This window comes from Pongo pygmaeus, chromosome 2 (assembly GCF_028885625.2).
Source record: "Pongo pygmaeus isolate AG05252 chromosome 2, NHGRI_mPonPyg2-v2.0_pri, whole genome shotgun sequence".
Classification (NCBI taxonomy): Eukaryota; Metazoa; Chordata; class Mammalia; order Primates; family Hominidae; genus Pongo; species Pongo pygmaeus.
Window position 1 is genome coordinate 2,324,888 of NC_085930.1, and position 7,371 is coordinate 2,332,258.

The 7,371-nt window shown below is 41.1% G+C and overlaps 1 pseudogene; it reads left to right on the forward strand.

Annotated features, from left to right (window-relative positions):
• Positions 1-5,999: 5,999 nt before the first annotated feature.
• On the forward strand, positions 6,000-7,086 carry LOC129033089 (uncharacterized; annotated as a pseudogene).
• Positions 7,087-7,371: the final 285 nt, after the last annotated feature.

The following is a 7,371-nucleotide window of genomic DNA, read 5'->3' on the forward strand; positions in this document are numbered from 1 at the left end:
GTATATGCAAATATTTCAAAATCTGAAAAAAATCCAAAATCTAGAATCTAATCTGAAATATTTTATATAGGAAATACTCAACCTGTACTTATAGTTAGCATAATTGCCAAAGGCAAGTGAGACAATTAAATATGGGGCTTATTTATTTTAGCAATTTATGTATTTTCTTAGGTTTTTTTAATTAAAAATATTTTTCCAGTTGCAAGATTTACATAAAAGGAAACAAAATAATTTAAATGTATCAACTCTAACCACAGATCTTTTCAAGTTAGTTAATTTTATGTTATAAGAAGCTGTCGCTATAGTTTGGTGTAAGTCATCTTACCTTTGCTATGACATGATTGAAAATATAATTTTTTAATCCTGACACAACCTGTGCCTGTATATTATTGCAGGGACCAATCAGTGCTTTGTTACTTAATCACAGTGCTAAATGTGATGTTAGATTGCTTTCTTAATAGCCATTTGTTGTATCTAAATAGGATCCTTGTAAAAATTTCTGCTTCTGCTTTAAAAACAAGCTTTATTGGACTTCTGACATGACAATTAATTAATAAGAAGAATAATAACGATAACTTAGTGTCCTAGATTCAAAATCACAGGCCAAAAATGTCAGGGATGTAAAATAGTGACTTAGTGTTTTTAGGGAAACTACCTAATTTTAGTCAATTCTGGGTAAACCTGGTCATTTCAGATTTATATTGTGTCACCTTAGTGTATTTTCGTTTAGTTTCTACACCCAGATAGGTTTTTAAGGTCTGTTGGTCTAAGACAGATTTATGGCATTATGCTGGTAAGAAGTTTAATTATTAGCCATTCATACAACTCCAGTTAGCATGCTTTGAGATACTTCTGTTCACTACCAGCCTCTGGGTATATGGCCCAGATGGACTTGGTTGTTTCCCTTGCCATAATTGTGAGATGCCTCTAGGCTATAGGCACTTTCTTCCTTTTAACTTACTTCCTATACTTCCCTCCAGAAATTGGGGAAGTTTGATTGTTCTCTAAAACTACTCTGTGCCCCCAGGGTATTCAGTGGGACAACCCCTCCTCCTCCTGTCCCCAGTTTTCCAAACAGCTTTTCCAGGAGGCACTTTGCTTTACTGCTTCCTGTGATAATAACACTGGGACCACAGTGAAACTGCTGCTTCCCAAACCTCCAGAGGTGAAGCAGGCACTCATTCCCTTTAATCTCAGGTTTCTAAAGACTTTGATTGACCACTGACAGTTTGCTTGCCCTCTAAATTCTTTTCCTACTCAATCTCAATGTAAGAAACACTCTCTCAGGTGAGATATACTAGTACAGTAAGCATTCTTCCAAAACTGTCTGTCTGATATCAGGTTGCAATTTTATTAGTTCACGTTGCAGTCCAATAATGTGATGTCTTTGCTTGGTCAACTACGCCAAGTTCTCCTTAGGACAATATTTACCACAGCATGAATGGTGAATGGGAAATTGTTAGGAATAAAGCAATAGGTGCTTCTAAAAAAGATCTGATGCCTAGTGATTCCTGTGTGCAAGGCATTGTGCTACTGCATTTGTTCCCTTACTTACTCTTCACAACCACACTATGTACACTTAGTGTGCACAGTAATTAGTTTTGTAGATTTCTGCTTCCTCTATCAAACTTTTAACCTTACAAATGTAGGAAGGCTTAATTTATTTACCTTTGGACCTCAGAAACTTACACCCAGGTCTGGCAGTTTGAAGATGCAAAATACATGTTAAATGAGCAAAAAACTACCAAAGTTAGCTCTCAAGACTAAAAATTGGATGTTAATGTCAACAGAGCTTATGAGCATTTGTTTAAGAACAATGACTAGGCCATATTTTTTTTTCATATAAGGTAAAAAGGAAAAGGTTTATTTTTTAATTGGAAAAAGAGGGAAAAACAGATAACCTGCTTTTAGTTTATGCTGCATTAATTTACAACTCTCTCTGAGTTTCAGTTTGATGTTAAAACATTTACATATTATGATTATATGTGTGTATTGTTTCCCTCACTAGATGAAAATAAATTAAATCTTTAACTAAACTCCATTAAAAACACTATTAGACACTTGAGAATATATAAATATCAATTGGGCATATGTCTTGTCCTTTCAATTGTAGTGTCTTCTGATTTATTCAAATCAGAATTTTAATTCAGTTACAAGTAGATCCTATAACTACATTATTCTAATGAGGTTAATAAGAAATGGACTTCAGCAGAATACCGAAAATACTAAAAGTGATGTCTGCTAGTGACTTTTGAGAGTATGTTATCCAACATGATCTGAAACACCCAGTAGGACTTATTGAGAAATTCTTCTGAATGTAATGAGAAAACTGTTACTAAACGCCAGCACTCCTGGCTTTTTCCAGGACCTACTCTTCTATACCAGAAGCTTTCAAACTTTTTTTCTCTTTCTAGGGAGAAGATCACATTTAAAAACAGGTAAAATTATACTGGTTTGGGTTGAAAAGGAAAAGAGAGGGCTGTTTCCAGAGGGAGGAGGCTCAAAATGTCCTAGGACATCCACTGAATCACTTCTGAAGAGCCACATTTTGAAAACTGCTCTTGACTAAGCCATTCCTTATGAAGTAGAATGAAATGGCAAGTATGTGGAATTCACTGGGACAAATAGATAACATATGCTACTTTAACTGTTATTTCCCATAATTTCAGTCAGGAAATATATTCTGGAGCCTCTCAATGGTAGGAGGAAATGAATGAAGTAAAGAAAATAACATTCTTTTAATTTTTTGTTAATGACATAACCAGGAGTGGAGTTCATTACCAGCTAATTGGCAATTTTTTGAGAAAAAATATTTCTTGCAAATTTTGATATTTCCTCTACTGATTGCTTTAACCATGATGAGAGACAGGACTAGCTGGATTTCCTAGGCTGACTAAGAATCCCAAAGCCTAGCTGGGAAGGTGACTGCATCCATCTTTAAACACGGGGCTTGCAAGTTAGCTCACACCTGACCAATCAGGGAGTAAAGAGAGCTCACTAAAATGCTAATTAGGCAAAAACAGGAGGTAAAGAAATAGCCAATCATCTATTGCCTGAGAGCACAGTGGGACAATGATCGGGATATAAAACCAGACATTTGAGCCAGCAATGGCTACCCTCTTTGGGTCCCCTCCCTTTGTATGGGAGCTCTGTTTTCGCTCTATTAAATCGTGCAACTGCACTCTCTTCTGGTCTGTGTTTGTTATGGTTTGAGCTGAGCTTTTGATTGCTGTCCACCACTGCTGTTTGCCACCATTGCAGACCAGCTGCTGACTTCCATCCCTCTGGATCTGGCAGGGTGTCCCCTGTGCTCCTTATTCAGTGAGGCACCCATTGCCACTCCCAATCAGGCTAAAGGCTTGCCATTGTTCCTGCATGGCTAAGTGACCAGGTTTGTCCTAATCGAGCTGAACACTAGTCACTGGGTTCCACGGTTCTCTTCTGTGACCCACAGCTTCTAATAGAGCTATAACACCCACCTCATGGTCAAGATTCCATTCCTTGGAATCCATGAGGCCAAGAACCCCAGGTCAGAGAACACTAGGCTTGCCACCATCTTGGAAGCAGCCCGCCACCATCTTGGGACCTCTGGGAGCAAGGACACCCCCCGCCCCGCCACTGGTAACATTTTGACAACCACGAAGGGACCTCCAAAGCAGTGAGTAATGTTGGACCACTTTCACTTGCTATTCTGTCCTAACCTTCCTTGGAATTGGAGGAAAATACTGGGCACCTGTTGGCCCTTTAAAAACAATTAGCGTGGCTGCCAGACTTAAGAATCAGGTGTGTGGCTATCTGTGGAAGCGCTTTCTAATAACCCCCAACCCTTCTGGGTTGGGGATGTTGGTCTGCCTGAAGCCAGCTTCCACTTTCAATTTTCTTGGGGAAGCCAAGGGCTGGCTAGAGGCAGAAAGCTGTCATCCTGAACTCCTGGCATTAGCTGGTTGAGATCATGGCGCAGCCAGAAGTCCCTACTCAACAGTCGCCTATGTGTGCACCCCTACCTTACCTTCTGACCCATACCTCCTGGGTCCTGACCATGACTTTCTTGAAAGTGTAGCCCCAAAATTCTCCTTATGTCTGAATCTACTTCCTGTGATCCCTGCCTCCTAGGTACTAATGGTTCAGACTTTCATTTCCTCTAGCAAGTTGTATCTCCAAAGGGATCTAAGGAAGCTCTACGCTGAATCCTTAGGCATCTAGGCTGTAAACCCAGGGAGTCTTATCCCTGGTGTCCCTCCTGATTTAAGTATGCAGCTCTCAACATGGGCAGTTATGTGGGACCCATTCCCCACCACCCTTTCCAGGGCCCCAAGTTTGTAATGGCTAAAAGAAAGAGAGAGAGAGACAGAGGAAAGAAAGTGAGATGGAGGAGAGAGATAGAGAGATGGAGGAGAGAGAAAGAGAGATGGAGGGGAGAGAGAGAGATGGAGGTGAGAGAGAGAGATGGAGGTGAGAGAGAGAGATGGAGGAGAGAGAGAGATGGAGGAGAGAGAGAGATGGAGGAGAGATAGAGAGAGATGGAGGAGAGAAAGAGATGGAGGAGAGATAGAGAGATGGAGGAGAGAGAGAGATGGAGAGAGACAGGAGACAGAGAGATAGATGGAGGAGACAGAGAGAGAAACGGAGGAGAGAGAGAGATGGAGGAGAGAGAGAATGGAGGAGAGAGAGATGGAGGAGAGAGAGAGAGATGGAGAAGAGTGATGGAGGAGAGAGAGAGAGATGGAGAAGAGAGATGGAGGAGAGAGAGAGAGATGGAGGAGAGAGAGAGAGGAGAGAGAGATGGAGGAGAGAGAGAGAGGGGGAAGAGAGAGAGATGGAGGGGAGAGAGAGAGAGACATGGAGGAGAGAGAGAGACAAATAGGGAGTCAAAGAGAAAAAGAAAGAGAAAGATATAAATAGAAAAAAAAAACCAGTGTGCCCTATTCCTTTAAAAGCCAGGGTAAATTTAAAACCTGTAATTGATAATTGAAGGTCTTCTGCATGACCCTATAACACTCCAATACTACCTTGTTGTCAGTGTAAACAAGGGCGTAGCCTGAAAACACTGAGACCACTGACAACCTGTAGCCTTCCTATCAAAAATCCTTAACCCAGTAACCCACGGACATCCCAAATGCATTCAATCTGTAGCAGCAACTGCTTTGCTAACAGAAGAAAGTAGAAAAGTAACTTTTAGAGGAAACCTCATTGTGAGCACACCTCACCAGTTCAGAATTATTCTAAGTCAAAAAAGCAAAAAGGTAGCTTACTAACTCAAAAATCTTAAAGTATGGGGCTATTCTTTTAGTAAAAGGTAATTTAACACTAACCACTGATAATTCTCTTAACCCAGCAGATTTCCTTACAGGGAATTTAAATCTTAATTACCATACAAAGCTCCAACCAGACCTAGGAGGAACTCCCTTCAGGACAGGAGATAGATGGTTCCTCCTAGGTGATTGAGGAAAAAACCACAATGGGTATTCAGTAATTGATAGGGAGACTCTTGTGGAAGCAGAGTTAGAAAAATTGCCTAATTGGTCTCCTCAAATTAGTGAGCTGTTTGCACTCAGCCAAGCCTAAAGTACTTACAGAATCAAAAAAGACTGTCTCAATCCTGACACAAAAGTTTACCTACACCCTGTCTGAAATGAATTTGCGTAAGAACTGTTGTTTATGAGAATGCATCTTGATGAGGCAGCTGGGGTTGTTATGAAATACTCAGGAACTCAGCCCAGCTCTAGGACTCACCCCTGAGCACAAAGGCAATATTGGGCATGCTGGTAAAGGACCACTAGAATCCAGCAGCCCAGACCCCTTTCTTTGTGGTAAAGAAAGGTGGGAAAAGGGGTGCAGGACTGCTACATTGGTGAGCATAACTAATCCAATAAGCAGAGGTCCATGGGTGTTTACACACCCTGGAAAGGAATAACCATTAGGACCTTAGAGGACACTGTATGACTAATGCTCATCGGAAAATGACCAGGGGTGCTGGCATCCCTATGTTCTTTTTTCAGATGAGAAATGTTCCCCTCAAGGCAAAAGTGCTCCTAAGATATATTCTGGAGAATTGGGACCAATTTGACCCTCAGACGCTAAGAAAAAAATGACTTATATTCTTCAGCAGTACCACCTGGCCACGATATGCTCTTCAAGGAGGAGAAACCTGGCCTCTTGAGGGAACTATAAATTATAACACCATCTTACAGCTATACCTCTTTTGCAAAAGAAGGCAAATGGAGTGAAGTGCCATATGTACAAACTTTCTTTTCATTAACAGACAACTCACAATTATGTAAAAAGTGTGATTTATGCCCTACAGGAAGCCCTCAGAGTATACATCCCTATCCTGGTGTCTCCCCAATCCTTCCCCAACTAATAAGGATCACCCCTTCAACCCAAATGGTCCAAAAGGAGATAGACAAAGGGGTAAACTGTGAAACAAAGTATGCCAATTTTCCCTGATTAGGCCCTCTCCAAGCAGTGGGAGGAGGAGAATGTGGCCCAGCCAGAGTGCATGTACCTTTTTCTCTCTCAGACTTAAAGCAAATTAAAATAGACCTAGGTAAATTCTCAGATAAACCTGATGGCTATATTGATATTTTACAAGGGTTAGGACAATCCTTTGATCTGACATGGAGAGATATAATGTTACTGGTAAATCAGACACTAACCCCAAATGAGAAGTGCCGCCATAACTGCAGCCCGAGAGTTTGGCAATCTCTGGTATCTCAGTTAGGTCAACAATAGGATGACAACAGAGCAAAGAATGATTCCCCAAAGGCCAGCAGGCAGTTCCCAGTGTAGACCCTCACTGGGACACAGAATCAGAACATGGAGATAGGTGCTGCAGACATTTGCTAACTTGCCTGCTAGAAGGACTAAGGAAAACTAGGAAGAAGCCTATGAATTATTCAATGATATCCAGTATAACATAGGGAAAGGAAGAAAATCTTACTGCCTTTCTGGAGAGACTAAGGGAGGCATTGAGGAAACATACCTGCCTGTCACCTGACTCTATTGAAGGCCAACTAATCTTAAAGGATAAGTTTATCACTCAGTCAGCTGCAGACATTAGAAAAAAACTTCAAAAGTCTGCCTTAGGCCTGGAGCAAAACTTAGAAACCCTATTGAATTTGGCAACCTTGGTTTTTTATAATAGAGATCAAGAGGAGCAGGTGGAATGGGACAAACAGGATAAAAAAAAAAACACCACTTTAATCATGGCCCTCAGGGAAGCAGACTTTGGAGGCTCTGGAAAAAGGAAAAGCTGGGCAAATCGAATGCCTAATAGGGCTTGCTTCCAGTGCGGTCTACAAGGACACTTTAAAAAAGATTGTCCAAGTAGAAATAAGCTGCCTCCTCATCCATGCCCCTTATGTCAAGGGA